Below are 21,016 nucleotides of genomic sequence, written 5' to 3'. Positions count from 1 at the left end.
AGAGAGAGAGAGAGAGAGAGAGAGAGAGAGAGAGAGAGAGAGAGAGAGAGAGAGAGTGTGTATCTCCTATTGGTTTTGTCTCTCTCGAGGACCCTGACTGATGTAACAGTTACCTTTGGAGTTATAACTGCAAATTAAAACGAGTGTGCTGGCACTGCTTTTGAAAGGCTGAGACTCTGAGAACAAGTTCAGTGGGGAAATGTAGGTGGTACTCGGCCATTATACTCTCTCAGGGACTATACATGAGAACCCTTCTAATGTGATCAAGCTGGATCTCATTTTCAGCCACCGACCTTCTTTTAGGTCAAATGTGCACCATGGTTGGTTTACTGACTGATTAGCTAGAAAGGCAAAAGTGGCATTAATCAGAAGAGCATGTCCAAACAAGAATCAATGTCCCTTTTCTCCTGGCAGCCTCAATTCAGTTAATAATTAAATTTTTGTTGAATGCTGACTATATTTAGAGTACTGAACTAGATGCTGTTGAGAGTGAAAAAGAAGTTAAAAAACTGTACCTGTGTTGAGCCTACACATTGACGGAGCACGTTTAAGTCCACATGTTGACTTAATCAAGTACAATAATATTTCAGAAAACCTTTTGTTAGGGAATGACAGGTGCTACCCAAAGCATTTTTGTTCTAACCAAAGAACAAATTCATTTCCATGAATTTTTTCATTCCATACCAAAAATGTATGGTAAAGAGAAAGAGATGCAAACGTAAATGTAAAGAGAAAAACAACATTGGAGGTTTCTATAAAGTGTCCATATTATCCATTAGTAAGGAAATCCAAAAACGCTGCTATCCTAGTTGAGAATCTTGATTTATAACTCCAAGGGTGACTTAACTGAATCATTTGGGAAATGCCTTGGGAATTCTGGACAAACCAGATCTATACTCTTCCTCTTAAACCATCCTAACTGACACAAAGTTCATGTTTCTTGTCATAAATCTTAGGAGATCTTAGTTTCTATTTTGCTACTCATTACTGACTCTAAGACTTTCATTTTACAAATGCCGGCCTCAGTTCCTGTAGTTGGAGTGATCTGCTCTATCCCTTAGCTAGTTACTTTAGCTAGTTTACCTGGTTAGTCCTACAGCTAGTTATATAGCAATGTCACTACTCCAAACCAGTTCTAACTCCAAGGAATGTGTTGCTCTTGTTTTCCTGTCCCCAGCTGCCTAGAAATAGGGTAACTGGTCTGTGGGGAGCCCGTCACACATAGCCCACTCCCAAAGGCTAGGTCAGTTCTGGTCCAGACTCAGGCCACTGTCCAGCCTGTGGCTGGTTAAGGCCTCAGAGTCAGATACTGAAGAAATGGTCATTTCCAGCCTTCCTGGCTCCAGGTCATTTCTGGGTTACGTGTATCCAGGAGGGGGATGAGTTATGAGTTAGACATGTGGATTTGGTTGAAACTGGGAAGCCCAGCTACTGTCACAGAAACTCAGCTTTTATTCTTTTCTGCACAAGGAACTGCTTTAGAAACATGATTCAGAGAGAAGCAGCTCTTGCCAAACTGCTGTGGACTATTCATAGAGTGTCTCTTCAAGCTGAGCTGAAATTGAAGAGCTGTTCAAGGAATTCAAAACCCACAGCGCTTTAATTTTACATCTACACTTAATCAAAATCCTACCTCCCTTCTTCACAGTATCAGGACCAAAGAGGCCCTGTTCAGTCCTCTGTGCTCTGGAAGCAGACTATAATTTAAGGGGGATCCAATTTCATTGGGATTAATACTTAATTCCATACATGATGCTATGGTGGTGGTGGTTCACTTGCCAAGTTGTGTCTGACTCTGTGACCCCAGGCTCCTCTGTCCATGGGATTTCCCAGGCAAGAATACTGGAGTGGGTTGCCATTTCCTTCTCCAGGGATCTTCCTGCCCCAGAGATCAAATCTGCATCTCCTGCTTGGCAGGTAGGTTCTTTACCACTGAGCTTCCTAGGAAGGCCACACGATGCTGTAGGTATTGTCTTACCATTACCACTGACTATCACTTGTAAACACTGATTCCTCTTCACACTGATAACAAATCTCCTCTGCAACTTTCACAATACAATGTCTTCTATTCAGCAGTCACTCCAGATCCCTTAACAATCTGCCTTGAGGTTGTCACTCCAACTCTAGGCAGGGAAACTGACACATCTCAGATGGGAGCCCGAGGGTCTCAGTAGACATGAGTACAGTTGGTGAGGGTGGGCATGGGTGGTCCACTAAGCATTTCATAGCTCCCACCATGCTACAGAACGAAGGGCCAGGAGCTTGCTTTGTGCAGGGGTAGGGTGGATGTCTCCAAGAAGACATGTCGTATAAGAGGTAAGGGGTTACATACAACAGACCAGGTTTAGTTCCCTGTGCACCAAATCCGTGACCAGTGCTCATGTCTACTGGGAGTGCAGCTGGTCTTTAAGGGATTCCAGTCCTAATTGCACTCATTAACTCACTGCTCAGGGCCTGACCAGCCCCTGGGTCTTCATCACACAGAGAACAACGCTGGCCTTCTGTTCTCACATGATACGGAACCCCGTTCTCCTTGCTCTCAGCCTAGTGCCCTGTCCACACTGCCTCTCCGCACCACGCTGCCATGCACAGTTACTTCAGTGACCCCCACGAGAATAAAGTGACTCCTAACAGATGTTACAAAGTCTGTTCATCATATACAGGCAATACACTGAAATGCTTATTACATCCACCTTCTCATGGGAAAAGAACATTTATGTTTCTAGAATGGATTCTGATTTAAAAAATTTTTATCCATGTGCCTTTCAATTGATTCCCTCACTTCTCCTTCAATTATATACATGAGCATAAACTTAAGCATTCTTCAACCCTTCTCAGAAAACCAAAAACCAAAACCAAAACCCCACCAGCCTGGAATCCCTGCTTCCTCTTCTATCTTTTTTTGCTGTTGTTTAGTCGCTAAGTCATGTCTGACTCTTTTGTGACCCCCTGCACTATAGCCTGCCAGGCTCTTCTGTCCATGGGATTCTCCAGGCAAGAATACTGGAGTGGGTTGTCACTTCCTCCTTCAGGGGATCTTCCTAATCCAGGGATTGAACCTGCATCTCTTGCATCTCCTGCTTGGCGGGTGGATTCTTTACCACTGAGCCAATGGGAAGCCCCTCATATGCTTTAGGAAAGAATTAACCTCTTTGAGTCATACTTTCCTTCCTCTCTCCATATATACACAGAAATGATTGATCAGCAGTTGGGTGGCTTGGTTCCTAGCCTCCTAAAGAGCAACACAGTCATGCTTGTTTCCGCTGAAATCTGCTTCCTTTTAATCATGTTAGTAGTGAGACTCTTTCAGAGAGCAGGGAAGAAGCTCATCGATGTCATTTAGTAGATGGCATCCACAGGGAGGGCAGATGCTGAGAAAGCCACCTCTCCATGCAGAGTCTGCTCCCATTTCAGGGCTTCTGAGACAAGGATGTCCAGAGAGCCAGAGGGAGAACAGAAACCTTGCCAATCAGGATTCAGAAGCAGCACTGGTGATTCAGACGTGTGGCACCATCTACTCATCTGTTTCAGTGGCTGTCTGAGTAATGTTCTTTCTTCAAGATCAAGAAAGCATAAAGCAATTAGTGGTTTGGAGGAAATGATTATGAAGAAAGGAGGTTGTTTTCACAATCCACAGGTACTCACACATTCTTTTGTACATGTGACATGTAGGTCCCAACTTAGATCTAATTTTCATGCATGCCTTGGAAATTCTGGTATATCAGGACCAACTGTGAGTCCAATTTGCACAGGAACATAATCATACTCCTGGAAGAAAAAGCAAAAGCTATCTCAGATCTGACGGTTGGATTCCTCAGATGGGATAACTTGACTAAGCAGAAGATGTGTCCAAAGAGGCCCAAGTCTTCCTCACCTGGTGGCTCAGACAGTAAAGAATCCGCTTGCAACGCAGGAGACTCAATTTCAATCCCTGGGTCAGGAAGATCCCCTAGAGAAGGGAATGGCAACCCACTCCAGTATTCTTGCCTGGAGAATTCCATAGACAGAGGAGCCTGGTGGGCTACATATGGTCCATGGGGTCCCAAAGAGTTGGACACGCCTGAGCAACTAACACTTTGACTCTGAAGCAACTGGGGCTGCGTGTGTTTCAGCAGTGGTGAAGATAGGGAAGAACAAACCTAGTCTGAGGTCATTAGGAAAAGCTGAGGGTTGAAAGCTGGAAATACCATCCATGATGGTCATTATGAAGGATAATATATCCACAGAGTCTAGGGTTAGAATCACACTAGATCAGATTGAAAGCAGGACAGGAATAAGTACAGGAAACAAGATAGATGCTGACTCCAGGTGTTGGTTGGTAGCTGGAGAGAATGGGGCTTGTTAGAGCCGCTCAAGGGATTCTTGCCCATAGCAGTAGAAATGGAGCAACCATCAGAGTCAATAAGAGTCCCAAATACAGTACTTGGATGCAATCTCAAAAACGACAGAATGATCACTGTTCGTTTCCAAGGCAAACCATCAATGTCACAGTAATCCAAGACTATGTCCCAACCAGTAACGTTGAAGAAGCTGAAAGTGAACAGTTCTATGAAGACCTACAAGACCTTCTACAACTAACACCCCCAAAAGATGTCTTTTTCATTATAGGGGACTGGAATGCAAAAGTAGGAATTCAAGAGCTACCTGAAGTACCAGGCAAATTTGGCCTTGGAGTACAAAATGAAGCAGGGGAAAGACTAAGAGTTTTGCCAAGAGAATGCACTGGTCATAGCTAACACCCTCTTCCAACAACACAAGAGAAGGCTCTACACATGGACATCACCAGATGGTCAACACCGAAATCAGATTGATTATATTCTTTGCAGCCAAAGATGGAGAAGCTCTATACAGCCAGCAAAAACAAGACTGGGAGCTGACTGTGGCTCAGATCATGAACTCCTTATTGCCAAATTCAGACTTAAATTAAAGAAAGTAGGGAAAACCACTAGACCATTCAGGTATGACCTAAATCAAATATCTTACAATTATACAGTGAAAGTGAGAAATAGATTCAGGGAATTCGATCTGATAGAGTGCCTAAAGAACTATGGGTGGAGGTTCATGACACTGTACAGGAGGCAGGGATCAAGACCATCCCCAAGAAAAAGAAATGCAAAAAGGCAAAATGGTTGTCTGACGAGGCCTTACAGATAGCTGAGAAGAGAAGCTAAAGGCAAAGGAGAAAAGGAAAGATATACCCACTTGAATGCAGAGTTCCAAAGAATAGCAAGAAGAGATAAGAAAGCCTTCCTCAGTGATCAATGCAAAGAAATAGAGGAAAACAACAGAATGGGAAAGACTTGAGGTCTCTTCAAGAAAATTAGAGATACCAAGGGAATATTTCATGCAAGAGGAGCACAATAAAGGACAGAAATGGTCTGGACCTAACAGAAGCAGAAGAGATCAAGAAGAAGTGGCAAGAATACACAGAAGCACTGTACAAAAAAAGATCTTCATGACCCAGATAATCACGACGGTGTGATCACTAATCTAGAGCCAGACATCCTGGAATGTGAAGTCAAGTGGGCCTTAGAAAGCATCACTACGAACAAAACTAGTGGAGGTGATGGAATTCCAGTTGAGCTATTTCAAATCCTGAAAGATGATGCTGTGAAAGTGCTGTACTCAATATGCCAGCAAATTTGGAAAACTCAGCAGTGGCCACAGGACTGGAAAAGGTCAGTTTTCATTCCAATTCCAAAGAAAGGCAATGCCAAAGAATGTTCAAACTACCACACAATTGCACTCATCTCACATGCTAGCAAAGTAATATTCAAAATTCTCCAAGTCAGGCTTCAACAGTATGTGAACCATGAACTTCCAGATATTCAAGCTGGATTTAGAAAAGGCAGAGGAACCAGAGAGCAAATTGCCAACATCCACTGGATCACTGAAAAAGTAAGAGAGTTCCAGAAAAACATCTATGTTTGCTTTACTGACTATGCCAAAGTCTTTGTGTGGATCACAATCAACTGTGGAAAATTTTGAAAGAGATTGAATACCAGACCACCTGACCTGCCTCCTGAGAGATCTGTGTGTAGGTCAAGAAGCAACAGTTAGAACTGGACATGGAACAACAAACTGGTTCCAAATCAGGAAAGGAGTACGTCAAGACTATAGATTGTCACCCTCCTTATTTAACTTATATTCAAAGTACATCATGAGAAATGTCGGGCTGGATGAAGCACAAGCTTGAATCAAGATTGCTGGGAGAAATATCAATCATCTCAGATATGCAGATGACACCACTCTTATGGCAGAAAGTGAAGAAATACTAAAGATCCTCTTGATGAAAGTTAAAGAGGAGAATGAAAAATTTGACTTAAAACTCAAAATTCAGAAAACTAAGATCATGGCATCTGGTCCCATCACTTCATGGCAAATAGATAGGAAACAAAGAAAACAGTGGCAGACTTTATTTTTTTGGGCTCCAAAATCACTGCAGATGGTGACTGAAACCATAAAATTAAAAGATGCTTGCTCCTTGGAAGAAAAGTTATGACCAACCTAGACAGCATATTGAAAAGCAGAGACATTATTTTGCCAACAAAGGTCCGTCTAGTCAAGGCTATGGTTTTTCCAGTGGTCATGCATGGATGTGAGAGTTGGACTGTGAAGAAAGCTGAGTGCTGAAGAATTGATGCTTTTGAACTGTGGTGTTGGAGAAGACTCTTGAGAGTCCCTTGGACTGCAAGGAGATCCAACCAATCCATCCTAAAGGAAATCAGTCCTGAACATCCACTGGAAGGACTGATGCTGAAGCTGAAACTCCAATACTTTGGCCACCTGATGCGAAGAACTGACTCATTGGAAAAGTCCCTGATGTTGGGAAAGGTTGAAGGCAGGAGGAGGAGGGGACGACAGAGGATGAGATGGTTGGATGGCATCACCGACACAATGGACATGCGTTTGAGTAGGCTCCAGGAGTTGGTGATGGACAGGGAAGCCTGGCTTGCTGTAGTTCATGCGGTTCCTAAGAGTCAGACACGACTGAACTGAACTGAACTGAACTGAACTAGAGCCACTCAAAGAACCAGAGGCAGGACAGCCCCATAGCACCAACAGTGAAATGTCCGTTCTATGCTGCACTGGTAATAACCTTTAAATGTCCTCTGGCCTAATTTCTAGGACATTCTTGCCAAGTGGCATGTGTCTAATCATGAGGCAAAGTCCCCAGCACTCCCAGTGCCTAGATAGTCTTTGGAGCAACTGGACAGAAGTGGCAGCCACAGAGGGGAGGCTATATGAGTATATGGATGGCAGTGGGTGTTGGGAGGTGGTCTACAAACAGACAGGAATGTGGCTACCTGCCGCCAGATACAACAGCTCCTAAAACTGTAAGTGACTCTTTGCCAGAAGCTGCTCTCAGTAGGATGCCCCTTTGCTCAACACTGTAGCAAAGCTCTGTTTTAAGTAACTCCTAATGAGTCACCCCCATGCTCTACTCATCTCCTGCTCAAGCACACCTTTCAAGTCTTAATCACACAACAACTTGCCTAACTTGGTAGTTCTTTCACAGATCAAAGAAGTAGAAATGAAGACTAGGTAATTAACAGATGAACAGATCTCTTCCCTAGCGTCAATAATCTCCCAAACTGTGTGAACAAGATAGCATTGTCAACCACAAATTGGCACTTGCAGTGGACACCTGCCATCTACTTCTACAAGGATCAAACCATGTCCTGCTGCAGCTGCTGACCTCCAACACCTCCTGAAGGAGCTCAGGATGGAGAGCAGAAATTAGACACTCTGTGCACTGGGAGAATTGGCAAGACAGGTCTTCAGATAGTTAGATATTCTTAGGAGTTGATCTTAGGAGTCCAATTCGTATATCTATCTTAAATCTATAAAATCACTAAAATCCTTCACGGTGACGACTGTTTCTCACAACTAGCAGAAGTTTCATGAGAACAGCAGAAACTTTCTTAAAAAAAAATTAGCAAGCAGTGGGACAGATTCAGGAACAAGATGACAGGCTGGGGAGCAGGGTGGGATAAAGGCAATACCTGCTTCCCCAGGGGCAGTCCCATAGCAGAGGCTGGGGAAGAATCCCTCTGTCTCCACAGTCACTCTCCACTCTCTCCCTTCCAGCTCCAACATGCAATACCTTCTTCCATGGCTGTCTCTGCGGCCCTTGTTCATATAAATTCTGCCGAGCCACTCTCCTGCAAGGAATCACTCAGTGTGTTCTCACAACCCAGACCACAGTGTCCAGCCTTCACTGGCTTCTGCCTGCCTGGCGGAGTCATTCACATTTCTTCCTGCTCATTTCTCTTGCCCTGCAGCCACCTGGCAGCCTTTCTGTCCTTCCATGGACAGAGTTCTTTCCCATCCCAGAGTAACTTTCCTTTTTGTTCCCTCAATCGGGAAGGTTCTTCCTCCGGCCCTTTCCGTGGCTAGCTGTGCCTCCATCTCCCAGGGCTCAGCTCACGTGACCTCTCTACACAGCCGACCTCTAATCAGTGCCTTTTCATTACATTCATCCACCTCCTCACAAGGTTCATTCTGTTTTTAACTCTTCTAAGGGCAAGGTTCTTGCATGTCTCGCTTATTATATCTCAGTGAATACATAATGGGCACTCTGATAAGTTTGTTTCATCCTAAGTTCAATGAATGAAAGAATTCTCACGTAGGAGGTGGGGCTAGCACAGGAGGAGAGGCAGGAACAGGACAATGCTGTGTTGAAGGCATTCTGAACCATTACCCCGTCACTCTTCATCCCTGGGATGGGGGCCTTCCCTCTGTCTCTCTGGTTGGCTCCAGGCCCCTTTCCTGTTACCTTAACCAGAACAGGCAGCAGCAGGCAGTGCAGACTTCAAGCATAGGTTCCAAGGTGCCATGGCATGAAGAGACTGGCAAGAGCTCTCTGGCTCTAACATATCCATCCCACCTACTTGCCATGCCATCTTTTTTTTTTTTTTTTTTTTAATTTAGATGTAGCTGACATCACGTCTGAAATTCTTCTATTAGCATTACAAGTTTGCCTATCTGCTAAGACATTGCCTCCTGGGTCCTCTTTTTTTTTTCCAAATGTAAACTAGGCAGAGTAACACAAAAAGTCGTCCCAGCTTGCTGCCATTAAACACACAGAAGCGGATCCTCCCGGGGACTGAAGCAGAACCAGGTGGCTTCCCTTTGCCAGATACAGAAAGTCCCAGGAGGCCACCACTCCTACCCTGACAAGGTAAAAAATCTTAAAAAAAAAAAAATATTTATTAACAAATAAATTGATTAATATATCATTGTAATATCATTCCCTTTCCAAGTAATTTATAGCAATTAGCTCTTGTTTATAGAACCTGTTTCTTTATTTTGGCGACACCAGGGTCAGGTGGGAGCTAGTTCCCCCACCAGGGTTCGAACCAGTGCTCCCTGTAATGGAAGCATGGCGTCCTTACCACTGGACCACCAAGTAAGTCCCACAAACTCAGCTTTACAAACAGAACGTCTGGAGCAAGAGGTGAAGAGAAACCAAGTGAAGCCCAAGGAAGCACAGGGTCCTCTCAACTTCCCATGAGCCTGGCTTGCCGCACGGCTCCGCTCCCCTCACACACCAGCCAGCCGCAGGCCTGGAGGGTTTAGCCTCATCTAACATCTAACTTCTAACTTGTGGAGGCCTCCTCCTCCACAAACTGAAGAATAACAGGACTGGATCAGATAACAGCCCTGAACCTGTCCAACTTGCCTCACAGAGCAATTATGGAGATGGAATGTGATGAACGCTGTAATCTGCTCTGAGATGTGCAAATATAAGCACTGACAAGGACTTGGGGAGTTCAGCCCCGGGCGGTTCCTCTCCCTACCTCTCAAATTATTCAGGAGTTTCCAACAAGAGAATAACTCAGACCCCGGCGGACACAGCTCAGAACCAGCACAATGTATGCTGACGTTTTAGATCTAACTACCAGGACTTCCCTGGCGGCTCAGACGGTAAAGCGTCTGTCTACAATGCGGGAGAGCTGGGCTGGATCCCTGGGTCGGGAAGACCCGCTGGAGAAGGAAATGGCAACCCACTCCAGTACTATTGCCTGGAAAATCCCATGGACAGAGGAGCCTGATAGGTTACAGTCCATGGGGTCGCAAAGAGTCGGACACGACTGAGAGACTTCACTTTCACTTCACCAGGGCTTGAAGATGACGTTCTGCAAATCACTCTCTTTGAGTGGGAACACGATTCCCCGGCCTGCTCTTGGGATTCTCAGTTCTCCTTGCCCCAACCCCACTCTCACACAGGCACAACCCATACGCTCTCTCTTCCTGAGAGAGAGGGTCCAAAATCAGTCCTACTGACCTCAAGAAGCATCAGTCTTGAGCAGGAAGCCAGCTTCCATCGAAGTCGACCTACGACCCTGGGGTACACGGAGGTTCGGTCAGCATCTCTAGCGGGCACTACGGAAGTCTGCCGCAAACCGCGTTGGCGCTTGCGCAAATCACCCAGCTCGCGAACACAGGTGTTTTGACTTGGTAATGCAAATACAGACCCTTAAACACATCAAGTGTTTTCACTTAAACCTGAAATTTTTGCTATTGGTTTTCTTGCTTTCCTGGGCTTGGCTTTCAAGCCCCTAAAAGACTAAGGGGGCTTCCTAGATGGCTCAGTGGTAAAGAATCTGCAGGCAATGCAGGAGACACGAATGCGATCCCTGGGTGGGGAAGACCCCTTGGTGAAGGAAATGGCAACCCACTCCAGTATCCTTGCTGGGAAATCCATGGACAGAGGAGTTTGGCTACAGTCCACCAGGTCACAAAGAGTCGGACATGACTGAGCAACTGAGCGTGCACACACGCAAAAGACTTTCTATCTATTAATAAAAGCTTTCTATTTATTAGCTAAAGCTCTGTAAGAGTTGGTTTCTATTGTGGCCCATGAATTCTCTCCCACAGCCTTGACCTAATCCAGGTCCCAGAGGTGTACTGCATTCACATTTACTACAAGCAGCATAGCCAAAGCAGCTCACTGATCACTAAGAAAAAATTAATGCTGAAGAAAAAATATCAGGTCATAAAAGATCAGGAGTAGGCTCTTTTTACAGATGAACAAAGCACTTTAAAGACAGCTCCAGAGATTTGGCCAAAACCCCACCACTATATATAAAACTAGCAGAGATGGTCCTAGAACCTGTACCTCCCAACCCCACATTATTCTTATTTTCATGGTACAGGGTGAGAAGGACTGCTTTGGCAACATGAACCAAGATGAAGACTGCACAGCTAGTGTATCACTTAGGATTAGGTTCAGTTGTCAAATAGAAAAAAAAATTTATATATATATGTGTATACACACACACACACACACACATATATATATATATATATATATATATAAAATATGGGTTTCTCGGGTGGCTCAACTAGTAAAGAGTTTGCCTGCAATGCAAGAGACCCGGGTTTGATACCCATGTTGCAAAGATCCCCTGGAGAAGGGAATGGCAACCCACTCCAGTATTCCTGCCTGGAGAACCCCATGGACAGAAGAGCCTTCTGAGCTACATTCCATGGGGTTGCAAAGAGTTGGATGTGACTGAGTGACTAACACACACACACTTCTATAAAAATAGAAATAAAAAGTCCAAGCCTTGCATGGAGACTCAATAATATCACTAGGCCATCCAGGCTCCTTCCAGCTTCCCTACCCACCTTCCTTAAGGGATATCCCCTGTCCTCTTGTTGTCAGGATGACTTCCAGATTTTCAGCCATTATATCTAAGTGTCAGGCAAGAAGGGATGAACTAAAAGAAACAGGCACTCAAGCCAGCTTAGTTAGTCCACTCTAAAGAACTTTCCCCCAAATCCCCATTCCATGCCTTTTGTTTGCCCTTAGTTGACTAGAACTGGGCTATAATTATGTCTAGCTTCAGAGGAGGTAGATATATTACTGCCCTGGATAAAACTTGGGTTCTGTGAGTAAGCAAGGAAAAAACATTTTCATCAGTCAAGTAGCAGTCTTCCTGATGGGAAGGGTGGGCTCTGGGTGTACCAGGGGCCAATCCTATTCTATCACATAGGAAAAAATACAGAGGAAGCAGTCAAATCCCATGGAAAACCCTCAGGAAACCCTCAGGAAAACCCTCAGTGATTAAGTTTTACTTAATCACTTTCAGCCTTTCAAACACTGATCCCTCCCTCCTTACTGAGCCCCTACTTTTCCTTTGGCTTCGGGAAACCGTATCCCAATTTCTTCTCAGTGTCCTTGGCTAGGTTCTCTTTCCCTCCTGACCTCTCACACTGGGCAGACCCAGGGCTCAGGCTTCGGGTGGCTTCTCAATCTAGTCCTCTCCGTGGAGGTCTCAGCCAGCCCCTGACTTTATATAACCTTTATATAATAAAGACTCCCCGGTTTTTATCTCTAGTTCTGCCCTTTATCTTCTAGTCTCTCTATCTGTGCCTGAAATCTCCCCTTAGGTTTCACAGGCCTCTCAATACTAACAGGTCAAAAGCCGAAGTCTGTATGCAGGCCCCTAAACTGATTTCTCCACCTGCAGAATCACACCACCACTCACATGCTCAAGCCCGAAGTTCAGTGTCATTCTTAACTTCTCAACCCGAAAGCCAGACCTTCAAAGTGCATCTAGCAACCTCTCACCAAGTTCAGAGCCATATTCCTGGTCCAAACCACCATCACACCATCTCTCAGCAGTATACACAACTGCCTCTTAACTGGTTTCCCCGTGTGTTAGTCAATTTTTTTGTGCCCACTTGACTAGGTCATGGGGTGTCCGCATCTTTGGTTACACAAGTTTCTGGGTGTGACTGTGAGGCTATTTCTGGGTGAGACTAACATTCGAGTCAGTAGACTGAACCCAGATCTCCCTCCTCATTGCGAGTGGGCCTCATACAATTCACTGGAGACCTGAATAGAAAGAAAATCCTGAGCAGGAGCGAATCTGCTCTCTCAGCCTGTTTTCAGCCTGGGTCTTTGGTCTTCTCTCAACTTTGGACTCGGACTTGGGATCTCCAGCTTGTGACTACAGATCATGGGACTTCTCAGCTTCCGTAACAACGTGACCCAATTCCAAACAAACAGACAAATAAATTCACTCATTCATTCACTCCTTCTATTGGTTCTTTTTCCCTGAAGAACCCAGACTCCTTCACTTTGCTTCATTCCTTCTCTCCTATAGTCAATTTTTCACACTGCAGCCAGAGTGAGATTTTTAAAATGTAAATTAGGTTCTGCCCTTTTGCTCAAAAGTAGCCAGTGGCTTATGGGATGTTCATTATCTTCTCTAGCTGCATCTCTGTTCTTCCCTCACCCATGCTCCTACAGTTACACTGATCTGCTTGCTGTTTCTTACACACACCAAGCATATTCCTGCCACAAAGCCTTTATCCCTGCCGTTCCCCATTCCTACAGTGCTCTGCCCTCAGATCTTCACATTGCTCGTCCCCCCAGGTGACTCAGGTCTCTGCTCCTAAGCTGTCTCTTCCAGGAAGTCTTTCCTGCTGGCTGATCTTACCATTCTTCATCCTCTTACTCTACCTTATTTTATTTTCATAACACATATCACTACATAGTATGACGGTATCTATCGATTTACTTATTTGTCTTCTCCATGAGAATGTTTACTCCATGAAAGCAGGGATTTTGGTTTGTTCAGCACTACTTTATCCCCAGTGCTGGTTATGTAGTCAGTTGCAATGGATTGAATATTAATGTCTCCCCTGCCAAATTCACATGGGAAAGCCCTAATGCCCAATGTAATGGTATTAGGAGGTGAGACCTTTCAGAAGTAGAGGCGAGCAAGATTTGCTACCCTAAAATAACTCTTTGGCCTGTGGATTATTTTGAGCTAAAAACAATCAAAGCCCAAAAGACTTAGGAAGAAACTTTAACCTTCTTCCTAACGCCATCACCTGTAGATAGAGGACTGGTTCTAGGGAAGGAGCTACCACCATGGGTAACTGTAGTGTGAACTAAGTGTGTAGACAGGGAAGAACCTAGCAAAGTCTGTATGTCAAAATTCCTCTCTGGGTCCTATTGTCTCTGCAGGGCTCAGCAAATACCTGTTTACCAAACAGTTGCTTTTCCATCTCCATGTGTATTGCTCTCCTCTGCTTTGAGTTCCTAGACCACTACTCACAACACCTTCTTTTGTCTTTAGCTGAAGATTGTACTTAAGGTAAGGGCTTCAACTATATTGGCAAACTTCTTAGTTTTCCTGGACCTCACCTGTGTATACATGTTATTAAACTTTGATTTTCTCCTGTTAATCTGTCTCATGTCATTTAATTCTAAGACCAGCCAGAAGAACCTAGATGGGTAGAAGAAACTTTCTTCTTCTCTGACAGAATTAGGTCATGAGGGGGAAGGTCTTGTGAATTACACTGGTGCCCTTAATGAAGGGACCCCAGAGAGCTCTCTCACCCTCTTTCTGCCAGGCAGGGATATAACAAGAACACAGCAGTCTGTGAACCAGAGCAGGCTTTCACTAGAATCTCATCACATTTGTACCCTGATCTCAGACTACTAGCCTCCAAAGCTGTGAGAAATGAATGTTTGTTGTTTAAATACCCAGTTGATGGTAATTTGTTATAGAATCCCAAACTAAGTCATAGCACTCAGTAAAAATTTGTTGATTGAGAGAGTGAATTCATAAGAGGAAAAAAAAAAAAAAAACGCTTTAGGAGACACTAACCATGATAGGACTGTAAGTTTTTCCTAGAGAGGCTTATACAGGGCTTCAGAACTTTAGCCTACGCTGAAATCTGAAGAGACAGGTGTATCAAGCTGGCCATAATCTAAAAGGAATCCTCTGATGAAAGACATAATATGCTCTATTTATGTTAATACTAATTCCTTCCGTCTTACAATAAGCCCTGCTAACTTTCAACAATATAATCCCTATCTAGCAGGAAATTCTAGAAAGTGGGATGGAAAGGTTTTGCTTTCTCTTCCAAATGGCATTGAAAATATAACCCAAGTATAAGCTCAAGAAACATGAGACAAAGTGTTTATTCTAATCTACGTAGGCTGTTGCTAACCTTGAATTTTAGGAACTGACTGGGTTCCTGACATCAGACTCTCTGTAGCAGGAGGGGTAAGGAAAGCATGGGCTTTCTGGCCAAGCTGTGCTTTTTAAATGGAGATTCAAGGTATGTGTAAGAAGGGTACAAATGTAGAGTAGGAATCAGTACACAAGTGGCAAAGTGAGAAGTAAGAGCAATTCACATGATGGTGATAGTTCCAGAAAAGTCAGTGACCGTAGCAAGTCAGGACCTCAATGATAAGGGAAAAAATACCCTATCAGGAGTGGAAAGGTGCTGGAAGAGAATTTACAAAAGATTCATTGCTGTTAAAGCAATAGCAGATACTTTTTCTTAAATACTAGCTCACATTTGTTGAGATTGTGTGTATAAACATGAAAGAAAGCACTAGAAAACACCATGAACAATTTTTTTTACTATTTTTTACAGTGAGGAATGTATCTTAGTAGACGCTAACCCCAGAATCAACAAAAGAGAATGACTATGTAAAAAATGCTACAGAAAAAACTTATAAAAAATTAGAATGTAGGTAACAAACTGGGAAAAATATTTGTCTAATGTATGACCAAGTGTGAATTTCCTTGGTATATAAAAACCCGCAATTAATCAATAGTTAAAGTGAATAGCCCAATGACAAGAAGTAATTAGACTGCTTATAAGCATAATCATTTTGAATAAGCAAGCTGAACTCTCTGGGCATAAGCAAAAATATAATTTTTATTTTTCCAAAAGCTGCTGTGAACTGTACTATTTTTTTAATTGAAGTATAGTTGATTTACAATATTGTGTTAGTTTCCGGTATACAGCAAAGTGATTCAGTTTTAGATAGATAGATAGATAGATAGATAGATAGGGCTTTCCTGGTGGCTTAATCAGTAAAGAATCTGCCTGCAATGAGGAGATCACCTGCAATGCAGGAGGTACAAGTTCAATTCCTTGGTCGGGAAGACCCCCTGGCGAAGGAAATGGCAACCCACTCCATTATTCTTGCTTGGAGAATCCCATGGACAGAGGAGCCTGGCAGGCCACAGACCATGAGGTCGCAAAAGAGCAGGACATGACTTAGTGACTAAACAACAGCATATATAAATATATACTTCTTTTTTCAGATTATTTTCCTGAACTGTGTGGTCTTGAGTCACATCCCCTGCTTCCCTTGTCCCCTATTCACACTTGTTAATAGAAAAATTTAGCAACATCTCAACCTAACTCTGAAGTTTTCAATCATTCAAACAATCTCATTCTAGTTCTTTTATTTTAGTTCTCATTCTACTTCTTTCATTCTAGTTCTTTTCTTCACTTGTAAAGTTTCAGCCTCCTAAGCAATGGAAATCTTAATTTGTAAAACTTCAGTATCATATGCAGTCCACCCAGCCCCCTCCAGCACAGGCTGAATGGTAACTGGAAATGGAGGGGGTGATCGGCTCTCTCACGCACCCCTGCTCTGTGACCTCTGCCCCCTGACTGCTAAGGAGGTAGGAAGGAATGTTTCTGCTCAGGCCAAGCTTATCTCTTCCTGTTGGTTGTTGCCACCTCCTTCCCTAACGCTGGTTTGCCTTGGTTTTCATAAACGAGGTGAAGACCAGAGTCAGCTCTCCAGTGGATATGTGTCATTAGATTTTTCTACCAAGATCCCTGTCTGGGGCTTCGTCTAGAGCGCCACCACTCTGCGAGGCCTAGGTAAGGCCTGACCCCTTCCTTAATGCCCCCATCACCACCAACTCAGCCTCAGGGACAGGAGATCCACCTCCGAACGCTTCTGGATGAGGCTTCCTGATCCTCCCTTTCCAAGGAAACCTCCTCTCACTGAAACAGGAGGTTGGAAAATCCTACCCACTATGGTGAAGATCTTTTAAGTGACTTTTATTTTGAAACTTAGATCTTAAAAGCTTAAAATTAGGGGATGGGATGAATTGGGAGAGTGGGAGTGACTTGACTTCCCTGGTGGCTCAGATGGTAAAGCATCTACCTACAATGCGGGAGACCCGGGTTCAGTCCCTGGGTTGGGAAGATCCTCTGAAGACGGAAATGGCAACCCACTCCAGTACTCTTGCCTGGAGAATCCCATGGATGGAGGAGCATGGTAGGCTACAGTCCGTGGGGTCACAAGAGTTGGACACGACTGAGCGACTTTATTATTATTTATTTATGTATAAAATAGATAACTATTGAGAACCTGATGTAGAGCACAAGGAACTCTACTCAGTGCTCTGTGCTGACCTAAATGGGAAGGAAATTCCCCGAAGAGGGGATGTATGTATATGTTGGATTCACTTTACCATATAGCAGAAACTAACACAACATTATAAAGCAGCCATACCCCAAGAAAAATAAAAAAATAAACAACCAGACAAAAAAAAAGAACGAAATGTATAAACTACTTACTAGCAGCCAGGAGGCGGTAGAGATATGCTCCCACCCTCCCAGGGAAGGCTCCCTCCAAGTTTCTTTCCAGCCACAGCTGCAGGGCTGCTACCTACCTTACAATGAAGTTCCTCGGTTGCCAGTCCCATCTGACTCTTTGTGACCCCATGGACTGTAGCCCGCCAGGCTCCTCTGTCCATGGAATTCTCTAGGCAAGAATACTGGAGTGGGTTGCCATCTCTTCCTCCAGGGGATCTTCCCAACTCAGGGATCAAATCTGTGTGCCCCATGTCTCCTGTATTAGCAGGTGGATTCTTTATCACTGAGCCACCAGGGAACACGCTCCCCCGCCCCCCACCCTGCCCTTATAATGAAACTGCTGTTTTAAAAGACTGGTCAGTAGTCTCAAAAGTAATACTGTGATTGTAATCTGCTTCCTCTTCCTTGCCTCGATCAAAAACTGTTCTAGTAAGAAACTCTCCAAGCCTCAAGCTTTCAGTTTGCATTGAAAGAAGAATATACCTGTACACTGACATCAACTTCTGTTCCCAAAGGCAAGTATATGAGAATTCTCATCTCTGTTTTCAAAATATGTTAAAATACGTTAGCTTGGTTTTTTTGTACCTTCTGTTTACTTCCATTCTGCTTTTAGGTCACAGGAATCTTTCGGAGCTAAGGCTTAAATCACGAGGACTATGACTTCTTTGACCAAGACCTGGCAACAGACACATCTTCGCACCCCAAGCACCTCCTAAGTACACAGCCCTGAAGCAGAACCGTGGCCCTGCTCCTTCAACACCGCAGCTCTCTCCTCTCCTCAAGCCAAGGGGCAGAATCTCAGTCATCACCTGGTCCTGACCCTTCCCCTCAAGCCCTAAGCTCCTCAGTTGATAAAAATATCTAGGAAAAGTACAAATCAGAGAAGTCTCCAGTCTTCCACAGGCCTCAGCTGTTCACCCGTCTCCATGCCCCATCAGAGGCAGTGGAGCACATAGCCTGTAACAAGCAAGCATGGGGGTGGAGAGGGGAAATTATGGTGAGAATATGAATTATGCAATTAATTCACCAAAATATTTCCAACCAGGTCCTGTCCTGTGCTCTGCTTTCTCAGTGCTCAACTCACCTGGACTTTAAGGTGCCCCTCACAAGTGACATCAGGGCACATTTCTAAGGAAGTAAGATATGCTGGCATGTGATTTCATAAAAGGGGCCTTTCATAAAAGGCTTCAAGAAGGGTGGTGAAAAGTAGGGAGATTCCATTTTACATAATCTATCTTTACTCCTGAAAGAAAGGCAAGGCCAAAGAATGCTCAGACTACTACCGCACAATTGCACTCATCTTGGTCAGACATGACTGACACGACTTAGCAGCAGCAGCATCAGCACATGCTAGCAAAGTAATACTCAAAATTCTCCAAGCCAGGCTTCAGGAATACGTGAACCATGAACTTCCAGTGTTCAAGATGGTTTTATTTTCAAGGCAGAGTAACCAGAGATCAAATTCCCAGCATCTGCTGGATCATCAAAAAAGCAAGCAAGTTCCAGAAAAACATATATTTCTACTTTATTGACTATGCCAAAGGCTTTGACTGTGTGGATCACAATAAACTGTGGAAGATTCTGAAAGAGATGGGACTACAAGACCACCTGACCTGCCTCTTGAGAAACCTGTATGCAGGTCAGGAAGCAACAATTAGAACTGGACATGGAACAACAGACTGGTTTCAAATAGGAAAAGGAGTACATCAAGGCTGTATATCGTTACCCTGCTTATTTAACTTCTATGCAGAGTACATCATGAGAAACGCTGGGATGGAAGAAGCATAAGCTGGAATCAAGATTGCCAGGAGAAATATCAATAACCTCAGATATGCAGATGACACCACCCTTATGGCAGAAAGTGAAGAAGAACTAAAAGCCTCTTGATGAAAGTGAAAGAGGAGAGTGAAAAAGTTGGCTTAAAGCTCAACATTCAGAAAATGAAGATCATAGCATCTGGTCCCATCACTTCATGGCAAATAGATGAGGAAACAGTGTCAGACTTTATTTTGGGGGGCTCCAAAATCACTGCAGATGGTGATTGCAGCCATGAAATTAAGACGCTTACTCCTTGGAAGGAAAGTTATGACCAACCTACATAGCATACTAAAAAGCAGAGACATTACTTTGTCAGCAAAGGTCTGTCTAGTCAAGGCTATGGTTTTTCCAGTATCATGTATGAATGTGAGAGTTGGACTATAAAGAAGGCTGAGTGCTGAAGAATTGATGCTTTTGAACTGTGGTGTTGGAGAAGACTCTTGAGAGTCCCTTGGTGCCGGGGTCCAGCCCCGGTGGATCCAGGGAATTTGAAGGGTGGACGGAGTAGGTGAGGAAAAGCTTACTTATTTAGAAGTATAAAGAGAGATTAGGAAAGAATAGTGTAGTAGGAAAATTTAGTGGAGAAAAGATGCTGAATAACTTGGTTTATGCAGAGAGCTAATAAAACTTTGAGACAAGAGGTTTGCACCATCAACCTTAGGCCACTGGCGCCCACTTGAATGGCGGAGGGTGCCCCGCCTTGGGCTCCCTCTCATGTGGGTCTTAGAAGCCAGGGCAAGTAAATAGACATGGTGAGCTCCACGCCCCAGATGGGGATCCAGCCTGAAAAGGAGAGGAAGAAAAGACCACATGGGGGAAACCAGTCTTTCCAGTGATTGGCCCATCCTTTATTGTCCGGAAAAGCTTTTTATACTTTTGGTTGTACATAGAGATCAATGGATAATAAAAAATTATACAGCATCAGCAGCCCTGACTCTTATCAAAACCAGGCTTTCTCTCTGCATACCTAGCTATATACACAAGTCTTAGGTGATTTATATCATCTTCTGGCCAGAAGGCCAATTAACATTTTATGGCCCTTTTCTGATAAGGGTCTGTCAACCAGAAAACTTATTCGCCTTAATAGTATTGTTCTTCCCAAAGTCTGGTGCCACTCTCAGAAAGCACTAAATAAAGTTACATTCTTACATAGCAAGGACACAACAATTCATAACAAGGAAAGAGGAGTACAGTGATTTATAACAAAGAGAAAATTCATTAACTCAAAAGTCTAGTATTGCTAACATCAAAACTACTATATTCCTATTTCTGCATCCGGTTTACATTGATTAATATCCTCCCAGGTGCCTAAAAGATAAAGAATATGGAGGCCTGGCAGCAGTCATTGACTCAATAGTGAAACCCATCACCAATATAATTTTTAGCTTTTTAGAAAAGGCTGTATATCTTTAAGATGTTTTAAGCTTCGTGCCTCTCGCGGTTGGGGGGCTGTAAACAATCACAAGTTGTAAAAATCTCCAACTGTCAGGCAAATTAGAGAGCCATCAGAGGGATTTGAGCTGAAACATTCCTTTCATATACAGGAGACCAGTTGGAGCTCTAAGTTAACTTTTTCCAGAGAAAGGTGGTCGGGGATAGCTCCCTGTAATGTCAGAAGAGTATAGTATAGCAGACAGTAAACAGACAGATTTTGGTTTCAGGGTAGATGTTCAGGCAGAAGACCCCTTGAGACCTGACTCGTCTTGCCCGTCAGGCCTCTCCGCATGACCTTGTCATGGGTGGGATCTCCCGTGCTGGCTCCCGGCACCTTGGACTGCAAGGAGATCCAACCAGTCCATCCTCAAGGAGA

General features: G+C 44.0%; 1 long non-coding RNA gene across 1 annotated transcript in view; it reads right to left on the bottom strand.

Annotated features, from left to right (window-relative positions):
- The window catches only part of LOC120877986, a 69,311-nt gene extending 56,656 nt beyond the window's left edge, over positions 1–12,655 (bottom strand). The window contains exon 1 of the long non-coding RNA XR_005724435.1: positions 12,584–12,655. This is a non-coding gene — a long non-coding RNA (uncharacterized LOC120877986). The remainder of the gene's footprint in view (positions 1–12,583) is intronic.
- Positions 12,656–21,016: the final 8,361 nt, after the last annotated feature.

This window comes from Oryx dammah, unplaced genomic scaffold (assembly GCF_014754425.2).
Source record: "Oryx dammah isolate SB20612 unplaced genomic scaffold, SCBI_Odam_1.1 HiC_scaffold_18, whole genome shotgun sequence".
NCBI classification, from domain to species: Eukaryota; Metazoa; Chordata; class Mammalia; order Artiodactyla; family Bovidae; genus Oryx; species Oryx dammah.
The sequence above is the reverse complement of the archived record's forward strand: the minus strand, read 5'-3'. Positions and strand labels throughout refer to the sequence as shown.